The following is a 12,703-nucleotide window of genomic DNA, read 5'->3' as shown; positions in this document are numbered from 1 at the left end:
TAAAGGATAGAGTGTCAGATCCCGTGGCTGGCTCAAACCTAAGTCCCGTCCTAGGCTTTAAGCATCCCCAAAGCCTCAATTTCCTTCCTAAGAACGATGCAGGCTTTTTGGTTTTGCTTTCTGGTTTAACTTTTTGCTAGACAAAACATGTGTATTTGTTTTCCTTCAGAGCTCAAGCCCGCTGGGATCTCAGTGAGTAATCAATCCGCAAAGACCCATCAGGCCTCCGGAGTGTGTGAAGTGGCCCTGCGAAACACTCAGGCCATGCCTCCACCACGACCAGCTCTGCATGGGCCCGGGCTGCAGAAGTGTCTCTGGGGACATGGCCTGGAGGAGGGGGAGCGTGCAGAGACGGGGGTTAGGGACACAGTCAGCTCTTCATGCTTTCTTCAGATATAAAAGGTGTACATATCACACACGTACATATTCATTACTTTGAAAAGAACAACACAGTAAAACTCTCAAATATTAAGGTAAAAAAATTAACCACTCAGACTTACCCACTGCTACCATTTAGGAATAATATATGTAAGTTTCACCAATATGATCTCATAATATATAGTCTGTTATAACCTATTTTTTTTGCTTACTATATTGAGGTCGTCTGTCAATGTCATTAACAGTATGTGGATGCCAACATTCTTTAATGGCTGTATATCATCCAATTTTATGAGTGGCTACACGATCCCAAATTGTTGGGTGGGCAGTTAGCTATTTATTTGCCATTTAAAGAAACACTAGAATGAACTTCCCTGCCATACTCGTCCAGCTATTTCCTTGGTACAAGGCCCTGTAAGGAGAACTTGCTGGTCACAGGGTAAACAGGTCCCAGGTGAGCTGCCCCACAGACTGTGCCCATGGACACCTCCATACTGATTTTCCACGCACACCTCACTGAAACCAAATATGACTCCAAGTGTATTTGCAAGAAGCGGTCAGACAACCACCCTGCACTAAAACCTGAGCAATCTAAATGCACATTCTGCAAGGGGGCAGGAGGGAAAACAAAGCAGAAAGGAGGCATCCACTTTTCTGCTTTCCTCTGTTGAGACAAGCTTCATACTCTGGGCAGCTGCCTAAAACTCCCAACATGTAAGGCTTGTCTGAAGCCTCTTTCAGGCTCTAAAATAAGGCTGAGAATTGGGGTAGGGTGCAGGTGCGAGTACTAGTGGCTTCTGGGGTTGAATAACAGGGTGCTCCCCTTCTCAGATTCAGTTTCTTCTGTCTGCAACTGATGTAAGTAAATTTAAATGCACAATGAGCCCTGTCGCAGGCTCCCCTGGCCAGGCCTGATTCAATGAGCGGGGCTCCAGCCTGGAGTCGGGGCACTGAACAAAGCCCACGATGACAGCAGAGGTCAGGCGGTGTCACCAAGGCCACTTGGCTGCTCTCCATCAGCCTCTAGAGCAAGGGGCCCAGGGCCTGTCATCCGACTAATACAATTTCCACCAGGCATCCGGGCTGCACCCGAGGCTCCGGCAACCACAGTGGGCCCAGTCTTTTCTGCCAAGCGGAGGGTGGTCTTCAGCCTTTGCCCGCCACCCTCTCAGGTGGCAGATGACCATGCTCAGGGGCGGGGGGAGGAAACAGGAGAGAGGGTTAGAACTACCAGCCTTAACCACGGCTGGGAGCTGGAGGAAGGGGCACACTGTCCAGTCACGCGTAACCCTTTTCAAGCAGGCAGCATCCTGAAATACACCCGAAGGAGTAGCAATTGTACAAAGGCTCTGGTTTGCAACACGGCGGGTTGAGGAGAGAAGAGCGATATTTAAATGGAAAAATCTGGCGGTGTTGCTGGGCGACCTCCTACACAGGCAAAATCCTGTGCTTGGGTGGGGCAGCGCTTCGGTTTCTGCTCACTGTTGTCTTGCTGTGATAGACCCAGCCTTGCGCCTACTTTAAGGAGCCCAGTTTCAAGCACGACTTTCTTCCCACCTCCTTGTCCCTGCTTTTCTCCTGCCCCAATTGAGCAAAACAGTAGATTGTAGGGAATTTATCTGCTCCCCATGACAATCTGCTTGTAAATTTTATTAATTTTATTTTCCATTGAGCCTCTCTTCTCCGGCTAACAATACCGCTGCCATCCATCTGCAGGACTGTATATTGATTTCATAAATACCTCCAGTGGGCTGACAAACTGACAGCTTTAATGGTGTTACTGATGGGGCGTGGAGGAGGGTTCAGGGCTCGGTGCTTCATTTTCGGTAACCACCGTCCCTTCACAATTATCGCAGCGCCTTTGTGAGGGCTCCTAATAGTGTGTTTATCTCAGCGTGATGCCAGAGCATGGAGCTATTGTTAAGTACTATCCTTGAGAGAGACAAGAGCCACCATTTTCCACTGACACTTAAATAAAAATAGCAAAATCTATCCGTAATGCCCGAGAGCCTAGTTCCAGCCAATTGCTTGTTGGGGTTTTAGTGCCTCACCCTTCGCGAAGGAAGCAGCTCAAGGGAGAGGAGGGCAGAGATGCCCAGGAGTGACCAGGGAAGAGGATCTTTCTCTTTTTTTTTTGACATTAGAAGAAAGGTATGAGGTTGGTTGGGGGCGAGGGTGGGAGGGGTGCTGCGTTTTTCTGGGGAGATAAAGCAAGATGGCTGGTGGGAAAGGCTTTCTTGGTTGAGAAGTGGGGCTAAGGCCTGGGATGTCTTTCTAAATAATTAGGGCTCTGAAAGAAAAGGAGAACTGCATTAGCTAAAGTGCATTTTCCAGCTTCTGGAAAATGATTAACTGACTGATTATTCCATCCAAAAACACAAGACCAAAGAGGACTTATTAAGGAGACAGTAAGTCAAATGGGAGTTGGCAATAACCAATATATCCCTCTTCCAGCCTCCACATCCCCCCCCCATTTTTTAATTTACTAAAATGCTTTGGACACAGATTAACTTTCTTCACAAATTTATTATTGCTTCATCTACCTTGAAACGGGAACTGCAGACACTTTGATAAATGGATTGAAAGGCTGTCTAGTTCCAGTGGAGCTTTTGAAATGCTTCGTGGGGCTCTCCCCGCAATGTCAGGCATGCTTTGTTCTCACAGGAGCAGTGATCGACAGTCCCCACCTTCACCCCTACCCCTGCAAGACAAGGAACAGGGACATGTCTTCCTCTTTGCTCTGATGGGGACAATGCACTTGTCTTGGTCACATTCACATTACCAGGAAGTCCTGTCTGTGTTAAGTGGCAGTTTGTGGAGGGGATTTGCTCCTGGGTGTTAATCCCAAATTATTATGAAGTTATAAAATGGGGCATGGAAGCTTCCTGAAACTTGGGGAATCCTTGTTTCAGAAGTGGGGGGAGCAGCTTATGAGCTGTATGATCATGCAAGTTACTCATATGCTCCATGCCTCAGTTTCCCCATATTTACAGTAAGGCTATTGATTTTACCGGCTTCATCAGTGAATTGTTGAGAATGGAATGAATAAATGAATAAACTTTGCACAGCATCTGGAACACAAAGCATTCAATGAATGGCTGCATTTACTCCATTTAGCCCTTGATTTACATGGCTGAAAACGTCCTGTATCGGCACCCCCAGGACATAGGCCTTTAACTCTGCAAAGAACAAAACACATCAATGTTGCTATACTCTTTCCATAAAATCTGAGGGAAAGAGTAAAGTTTCCCTCATCTATCATCTAGACAGGATTATCCACATTTGATTCTAAATTCTTTTGGCTGAAACAGGAGAGCTGGATTCAGGAAAAAGGTCTGTCTTACGTTGGGTTCTCGCAGAAGCAGTTCTCGCAGAAGCAGTCACTGAGGCCAAGGACTCGGGAGTCGCGGGATTGATCAGTGAAGTGCTTCCAGAAGAGACCAGTATGGGATGGTGAAGGGGAATGAAGTGCAATCAGGTAGAGTCTCGGCCTTAGCCCCAGACCGTGGGGACCTCCTGTCTCTGAGCCGGGGAGCAGGCCTTTGTGGCCCTGCATCAGACAGTTCTTGTTCAGGGACCACCCAAGAGAAAAGCAGACTCCCAGGCTCTGCCTGCCCTCTGTCATGCTGAGTGAGGTGACTCCAGCAACCCAAGGACAGATTGCCAAAGAGGTTCCCAGCTATGAGACATTAGCAGTGAAGTCCAAAGCAGCAGGGGATAGGAGCCAGCACCAGTAAAGGGGACCCAGTGGGACCCACCCCAAAGTATTCACAACAAGGCTTTGAGGACATTTCTCTCGAATCAGAGAGTTCTCTGCAGATTAAAACATCACTCTCAAAAGATGACACACACAGGACCCAGGATGAAGAGGCCACACAGGAAGCTAACTGACCACAGAAAACTGGAACGACAGTTTGGTGTCTGATGAGGTTTATGCTTCTTTGTCTACCTCCCCAATCTCCTTGCCTGGAGACCAAACATGGTACCTTTTCAGTAACATTAAAAAAAAAAAAAATCCATCAACTCTTGATTAGTCAAACTGAAACAGGGGATGGTCTAAAAAGCATTTCTATTTGGAACCATTGTTGGATTTGAGATCAGGGCAGTGGCTTACCATTCTGATTCTCTTTTGCCTGAATATATAATAAAATTACTTTCACATTTTCTGCCTAGTAGGAGGAAACCTGCCTATTGATGCAGTCGGTATCAATCAAAGCTTGTTTAGGGATTTAAAAATTTCTGACAGATAATCCATGAATCTAAAATTTCTTTTACTCTCAATACTCCCATCCTATATAAAGCTGAACTCTTTTTCCCCCAACCCCTGAACCCCAACTCCTACTACATAGTATCACTCTGCTCTAGGAACTAAAGGGAAAGATACTGTTTTGCTTACCTTATTTTATACAGCAGGAGGGACAAACACGCAGGAAAAATTGTTCCCTGGGGATTTTACAATGTGGACTTCAGGGAGGATTTATCTTAATAGGTACATCTCTTCTGCAGGCAATTTATCTTAATAAGCAAGATTATATGTTTCCAGTTGGGTCACTGTCAAAATCAAATGAGCCCCAAGCATATGTCCCAGCTAAGAAGCCCTGGGACCTCCAGCTGGGTGTCTAGTCAAAGGCATCCTTTGTCTGAGGGAGGTTACAATGGAGTAACTGAATCATTTCCTGAAAGAACTGCCACCTATCTCAGGGATCCAGGGAATCAAAGTATCAATGCAGGACAAAAAAAGAATAAAAAACAAAACAAAAAACCCCAAATAATTATTTCCCACTGCTCCAGTTCTGTTTCTGAATATTTCATTGCAGCAGTAGTTTATGTTGCTTGTTCCTTTGATGTTAAAAAGTTACTGAATGAAAAATATCAGTAAGAGGTCCTTCTGTTCTGCTTTCTCTGACAAGCTCATTAGAAAAGTCCTCAGCCGTACCATTCAGATGTTTGACATTGGCCAATGAAATGTCAGCTTGGGTTTTTAAGTTCCCACAACAAAAATGAACTAAACACCCACTATGTGTCACGCTGCATCGGGAGTTAGGATCCAGATGTGAACAGTCCCAAGTTCTTGTCCTCCTGGAGTTTACATTCTCATTCACCCCAGATCCAAAGAAATAGACCCCTGACCTATACAAATGTAAAATAAACATCTGGACACTTCAAAAAGTAAGAGCAGCGGTTTCACTGTTGTTTCGTTTTCAGCAAGAAGAAAAGCTACATGGAAACTCACACTGCAGATAGCTCCCAACCACAGAACAAAACATTTTACAGATTGTTTTAGATTTTGAAGCGGGAAAGGGAAACATGCCAATCCGAATCACGAGGACTCGCAGGGGACACAAGCTTATTTCACTGGGACTTGGGTTTTGTACTTCAAAGTGGACAGTTTGAGAAAGATCAGGACAGTGTGAAGAGGTTATTAAGAGTCGGCAGGGCACAGGGCAGTGGTTCTCACAGTAGGTTCAAGGGCGATCTGATCAGAATTTACTGATGGGGCTTTGAAAAAATACAGATTCCTGTTAATTTTTTAAAATTTAAAATGAGAATAGTATTCTGGTTATGTTTCCTTTATGTCTTTATTTTTGAGAGCTACATACTGAAATAGTTAAGGATAAAATGATGATGTCTAGGTTTTGTTTCAAAACAATACAAAAGAGAGGGGAGTGTGCAGAGGTACAGATGAAACAAGACTGGTCGTGAGTTGATGCTTATTGGAGGTGGGTGATGAGTACAAAGGAGGTTCATTTATCATCTGTGTTTCACTTTTATATATGCGTGAAAATTTCTATAATAAAAAATTAATGCAGATTCCTGGGACCTAATGAATCAGAAACTCTGAGGAGCTTGGGCTCTGGAGTCTAAATTCTGAACAAGTTTGAGAACCATGGGTTGAATGATTAGTGCATCAAATTAGGAGTGAAGTACACATCCCAGTTCTGCTATTTAACAGGCTGTGTGTCTTTAAGAGCATGAGTTCAATTCTCTGAGCCTCAACTTGTACTTCTGTAAAATGGGAATAGGCATCACAGATAATGGAAAGCAGTGCATCCTAAACTCTAATGCACTATACAAATGTGAATTACTATCTTTATTTTCTAGCATGATGTTAATAAATGCAGCATTCTTACTTCCTTAAGTGTTTAGGTCTGATTTTAGGGAAAATCTTGGGTCCAACATGCAAAGGCCTCCCGTGTCTCAGGCATGAGACTGTGGATATTGGGCAAAATGCCTAAGGGAAGACGGACTCGGGGACAGTGACATCTAATCTGTATCTTAGAAAGCCACTCAGGAGCCCAGGCAAGGCTGACCTAGATGGTTATACCCTCCCCAGGGAGCCAGAGATGGGGTAGAAGTAAACGAAGCTCTTTGCCCCTGGATTCTCCCAAACTTGCAGGAGAGATTCTAGCTGCTGGGATTAGGGCCTCACAGACAAGTGATGCCCTACAGGTTTCTATTCTAGGAGGGCTGGAATCTGGGAGAAATCAGTGGAGGGCTGGTGAGAAGCCGGACTGAGCAGCCAGGCTGAGACACACATCGTGGGCTGTGACAGACGATGAAGGCGTGTGATGCAGGCACAACAGAGCTAAGGCGCTTGCTCCCAAAGAGCTTTCTGACCAAAGGGAAGAGAAAGGAAGCGCCTATTAGGCTACAGGCTGATACAAAAGGCTGCAGAGGGAGTCTGGATCACTGGTTTGGTCTATGATTAGTTAGCAATGGGGGAGCCCTTTTTGTCTCTTTCTGGGCCGATGTTCTGAAGATTGCAGACTTAAATGCTTCAGGATAACGCAGGTAGAGTAAATGCCTGTGTCAGGCTGTGTGTGGATGACAGGAGGGGTCAGCAAGTGAGCTGGGGAAGTGCAGGGCCTATGAGATTAATTTCCAAAACAATCAAAACCAAACAACTCTCTGTGCTGGCCAACAGGACACTCCAGCCCTGGGTTGAACTTGACCTGCAGGTGAGGTCTGTGACCAGTGAGGGTGCAGAGACTATCGCCTCCCCCAGGGGAGATCCGCTAATTCTAGAACGGCGCTGTCCCGTGGGAATGTAGCACAAGCCAAGAATGCAATTTAAAGTTTTCCATTAGCCACATGAAGAACCATAAAAAGAAACAGTTGAAATTAACTTTAATAAAGTATTTTACTTAACTCCATATATCCAAAATATTAGCATTTCAACATGTAATCAATGTAAAAATTTACTAATGAAATGTTTCCCTCACGCCTGTAATCCTAGCACTCTGGGAGGCCGAGGCGGGCGGATCGCTGGAGCTCAGGAGTTTGAGACCAGCCTGAGCAAGAGCGAGACCCCGTCTCTACTAAAAATAGAAAGAAATTATCTGGCCAACTAAAAATATATATAGAAAAAAAAAAAATTAGCCGGGCATGGTGGCACATGCCTGTAGTCCCAGCTACTTGGGAGGCTGAGGCAGTAGGATCACTTAAGCCCAGGAGTTTGAGGTTGCTGTGAGCTGGGCTGACGCCACGGCACTCATTCTAGCCTGGGCAACACAGCGACACTCTGTCTCAAAAAAAAAAAAAAAAAAAGAAATGTTTCCTTTTCACATTCTTTTTTTTTTTCATACCAACTCTTTAAAATCTAACATGTATTTTACATACATCTCAATTTGGACTGGCCACCTTCTAAGCGCTCAATAGCCACACATGGCTAGTGCCTGCTGCATTGAATACTGCAGTTCTAGAACAAGGGTCAGGAGCTAGATGCTGTAGCTATGTGGCCTCTCATTGCCAAGAGAGTGGAAGAGTCTTCAGATGTTGCAGCCAATCTAAAGGAGCTCAGTGCAGGACTGCTTGAGGGTTTTGGGTAAACCAACAGGACATGTGGAGGGAGCCAGTCCAGGTTGAAAGCCCTGGATCTAGGGAAATAAGCCTTGGCTTGGAATAGTCCATTCATTCCTCCATTCCTCCTGTGAGCAGAGCACCTCCTTCCAGCCATAGGATTTAATCTGAATCTTTCCAATCCACCACTCTTCCAGGGCTGGCAGGGTTAACCAATGGTTCCAGTCCAAATAGAAGCTTTCTTCATTTAATCATCACGTGCAACTCCAACTAAGGCTCTTTGTGTTCATGAAATAGCATCGTAATTGACTGATCATGTCCAGGAAACGGCACAGAGGCTGAGCGCCTAAACAGCTCGCTAATCCCTGGGATTATCACAATTTAGTGACAAGGCAGTTAGTTACATTAGAGAGGATTGAGGAGTTCTCATTACTGGCCCAATTATGCCTTCTGTTCTAGTCCAGCCTTCCCTGTGTCATTTAGTGGTCCGGGAAACATCAGCAGGGTTCCAACGACGGGCGTCTCACTCCAGAGTCCACGTGCACCTCATTGTGTACACTTTGGGGGGATATAACTGCGATTTTGGTGTCTTCACACTGTGTGTGGAAATCTGATGCTGAAAATCATCTGATTATGAGGATCTAATTATGGACCTGAGATAGTCCCTTGCCAATTTTTAGGCCCAATGGGATGTTTTGATTTAATTTATCAACCTTGGTTGGGTGTGGATGGGGGATTCACCTGGTTTAAAGGTATGGAGGCTGGTGTTTTGCCTTTTCCCTTTGTTTGAAGCTATGTGTCTGCCCAGCGGGATTTGGGAAAGGGAGCCCATTTCCATACAATCCATCCTCCTCCGAGGCTGACATACTGTTCCCCAGCCCCTCCTTCCCCTCCAACCCTCTCCCCTGGCAGCCGTCTGAGGCTTTCATCCCTAATTTGATTGTCGTAGCTGACACTGTCAATCTGAAATCCAGTAGCATGTCTAATGCCGGCTGGACAAGGGGAAGGCAGGGGGAGGAGGGGGGAGGCAAATTCATCTCGAGAAGTAGCTTTATGTAAATCGATCCTTTGGCCTGAACGCTGGAGCCAGGCATTTGCTGATTAATTGGAGAAGCGTCCTTGTTCCCGTGTCTTCTTTAGAGAGATGGCCCAAATTGAGTCCTCCCTGCTTCACAAAGACGTTCCCATGCCAAAAAGCTTTTGCAATTAGGAGATGAAACCTTGTGAGCTCAGGGGAGGTGGCGGGGGGCAGAAGGAGCGTTTATGGAATTGTTCTGAAATGAAGTGTGTGCATTTGGCCTGCTTCGTGATTAACTGCTGACCCAGGCACCCCCGTTTGCCCCCTCATCCGTGGCCTGATAGCCTAGGTTCAGAGGCGTAATATCCCATAGGTGAAGATCTACTTCTGCGATAATTAGCACAAATGAAGGGGATGGAGTGTGCTTCTAACATGTTTTTCTTAAATTTATATTTTCGGTTACCACTTGGGCCCCTTTCTGTCCGTGTCAAGAAGGAGGGGGAGTGAGTCTGTGATTGAGTCAACTTCTTCTCCACGTCCTCTTAAGAAAGTTCATACACTGTGGCAGGTCATCCGCCAGTGTGGTCCTGTGAACTGAATAACTGTCCCAGGGCCCTGTTCAGTTCGACTCTACCAAAGAGCTAAAGGCAAATTAGCCACTGGGACAGAGGTAAAAGTGAGCTTGGCTTTGGAGAGGTTGCCTGTCGCTTTACCTGCGTGCTAACTGCAGGTTGGGCTCGTAAGGCAACGTGGTCTCCCAGGATGGTTCTCTCACTACATCGTCACTGTCATATGGGCAGGGGCTTTTGCTGGGCAGGAGGCCTGACGCATAGCTTAAAACACATTTGTTGGATGGGTAAAAAAAATAAGCGAACATGATTTCATGCCATTGCCTGGTTCACGGATGACTGAGAATAACTCAATCTATGGGGATTATTTTTTTTTCCAAGCCCAGTTTGTTCCTTCGGATTACAAAAAGCTGTGGCTGTCTTCCTCTGTCCTTCCACCTGCACTCCCTGGTGGGGTAGCATGCTTGAGAACTAATGCCCGTAAAACAGGCTTGTGTTCTTGGGAGCCATGGATAGAGCCTTCAACTGAGAAAGGCTTAGCGAGCTAAGCTGAAGTGTGGGAACGAGCAGTTACGGGGAAGTCAGGCTAAGCAGACAGATAATTTGGCTTTTCTGCATAGAGTTTAAACCTGGCCTGAGAGGACACAACAGATCTGGAAAATGAATTCAGTCCAGAAAAAGGCTGTGTGCCCTCTCCAAGAACTCCTCCTCTCCTCCTCCTCTCCGAATTCTGGCGCTCACAGAGACTACGACAATGCAGATAATGAAACTCCGGTGCAGAAGGAGATGCTTTTAGCATCAGCCTACAGATGTTAGAAGCGGATAACTGGCAGTGAGAAAGTCTGATTATCTCTGGGATAATCTACACTATGATCTGACTCTTCCCAGCCAAACTGTCTGAAAGATCTGGAAACCCTCATGCAGGCTGAGGATGTGCAGATATTCAGTAGGGGGTGGGTGTGAGGGGAGGGGTGGGAATAAGAGAGGAAATCCAGGGGTTGAAGCCACTTCCAAATTTCCACCCCACTGTAACCTTAAATGTTCAACTTGATCATGAAGAAAGAATCCACTGAACACTGCCCTATATCCCCCATGTCCCTGACCCTAAGACTGAACTCCTCCCTTTTACTAAGGGATGTGGCATTAGAGTTACTCTTCTGTGGCTCACTCTGTTCTGCTGAACAAACATGAACCTGCTGTGGAGGTAGGGTGGGGAGGGACCGTGCCTGGGGCTGCAGCTGCCCAGAAGTGGGAATTTGGCAGTGCGGTGTGGGGCTGCGGCTCAAGGGAATGCGGCTTGTAGATGCCTGCTCTTTCTTGTAACTTTTCAGAAGCCCATTACACAAGTGAAACCTCCCTGGCGAAGGTGAGATGCTATCCTGGGGCCATCTGCCGATAAAATCAATGTGACTTCAGAAAGGCTCAAAACTGTCTTCTGCCGAAGCAGGAAAGCAATTCAGCAAGAGCTCGGCACCCTGAGTTGCAAGGCTGACTTCTAGAAGCCCGCTGTCGGATGAAGTATGTAGCAGCTTAAGCCATTAAGCTATGTTAATACTATAGCACGACATTTCTCATCATGACCCCTGCACTATTTATTGTTCCATTCAAAGCAATTACAGTTATTGCTAATAACTCACACCTGTGGATGTGCTGATATTGGCTGTAGGAGAATAGATGCTGTTCTCTTATTTATATAAAAATGGATGCAGTTCAGTAGATTTACACCAAGTTTGCAGTTAACACTAATAATTAATCCCAGACCTGCTTCAGGCCGTTTAGCTTGAAAGGCACTAGACAAGGGACATTAGCGCTGGGAGGACCCAGCGAGCTGCAAAGATGAAATTCACTGGTGACGAATATGGGGCTGCTGCCGCTAGTCCCGTGCCAAATACAATAAACTCCCCTGTCCCTGGAAAAGAGGAAAGGGACCTCCAAGGTAGGAGGCAGGGTGGAGACTTCTTCTGAAACGCTCCCTTGTCTCTCTGAGGCTGTTCAGTGATGGCAGCCTGAGCCACAGTTTTCCTGGTAACTAAGATCCTTTCCTTTTGTGCCAGACTCCGGAAGTCCTGCCTGTGGCCGAGCCCCCAGGAGGAGGCTAAGGAGCCTGGATGGCCCCGGTGTGAAGGCCAGCTTTGCCACCTGCCAGCTATGTGAGTTTGTATGACTAGATGACCCTGGCTGAGCCTCAGTTTCCTCATCTGTAAAATGGGACAATGAAAATACTTATGTCAAGGAATTATTATGAAATGACTAATGAATTTAGAGCTTGTTGCATGATGCCTGGCTCATGATAAGCAGTTATCAGTACTTGCATCTGTTCAGCATTCAAGTCAGCATTCAAACACAGTGAGTAGAAAAAGAAGGGAAAAAAATCCTGTCTCCTTGCCCCGGAGCATATCACATAGGAACGCTAAAACCATGAAGCAGCGACTCCAGGTCAAGTTCAATACGAAAGAAAGCAGTAATCGGGTTCCTCTCAGCCTGTTTCCCAGGTCCTGCAGGGAGACTGTCCCTCACAGAGTGCAGGACAATGGCCCTGGCACAGAGAGGGCGCGTGGCAAAGACAGGAACACAGGTGGAAGTGCCCGGCTCGCTGGAACCGCCCTGGGAAGCTGGCTGGGAAACGGGTGCCCGTGCAGAGCAGCTGGCAGGAGACTCCCAGGAGGAGGAGGGAGAAGAGAGGGGCCTGAAGGTGGCTGGCAGGACGGCTGGGAGGACGGCTCTGCCATCACAGCCCAGGCAGGGTCAGACCGGGGAGCGGCTCGGCCCAAGCGTGGGATCTGGGCCAGGTGCAGAATGTCGGTCCTGTCGCCTCCGCACGGGCTCAGGGCGAGTCTGAGGATCCCTCTGCCTTCGGAAGGGCGCTGGGGACCCAGGCGAGCTTCAAAGGGGCCCAGAGCCGTGCAGGACACAGCCATAAGAGGAAAGGCGACACGGG

At 46.8% G+C, this 12,703-nt stretch overlaps 1 protein-coding gene across 1 annotated transcript in view; it reads right to left on the bottom strand.

The window, feature by feature from the left end:
• Positions 1 to 12,703, bottom strand: part of SLIT3 (slit guidance ligand 3) — a 574,724-nt gene that overhangs the window by 189,288 nt on the left and 372,733 nt on the right. The window lies entirely within an intron of this gene.

The sequence above is a fragment of the Lemur catta genome, chromosome 5, assembly GCF_020740605.2.
Source record: "Lemur catta isolate mLemCat1 chromosome 5, mLemCat1.pri, whole genome shotgun sequence".
NCBI lineage: Eukaryota > Metazoa > Chordata > Mammalia > Primates > Lemuridae > Lemur > Lemur catta.
Note: the sequence above shows the minus strand (reverse complement) of the source record. Positions and strands in the feature narration are given on the sequence as shown.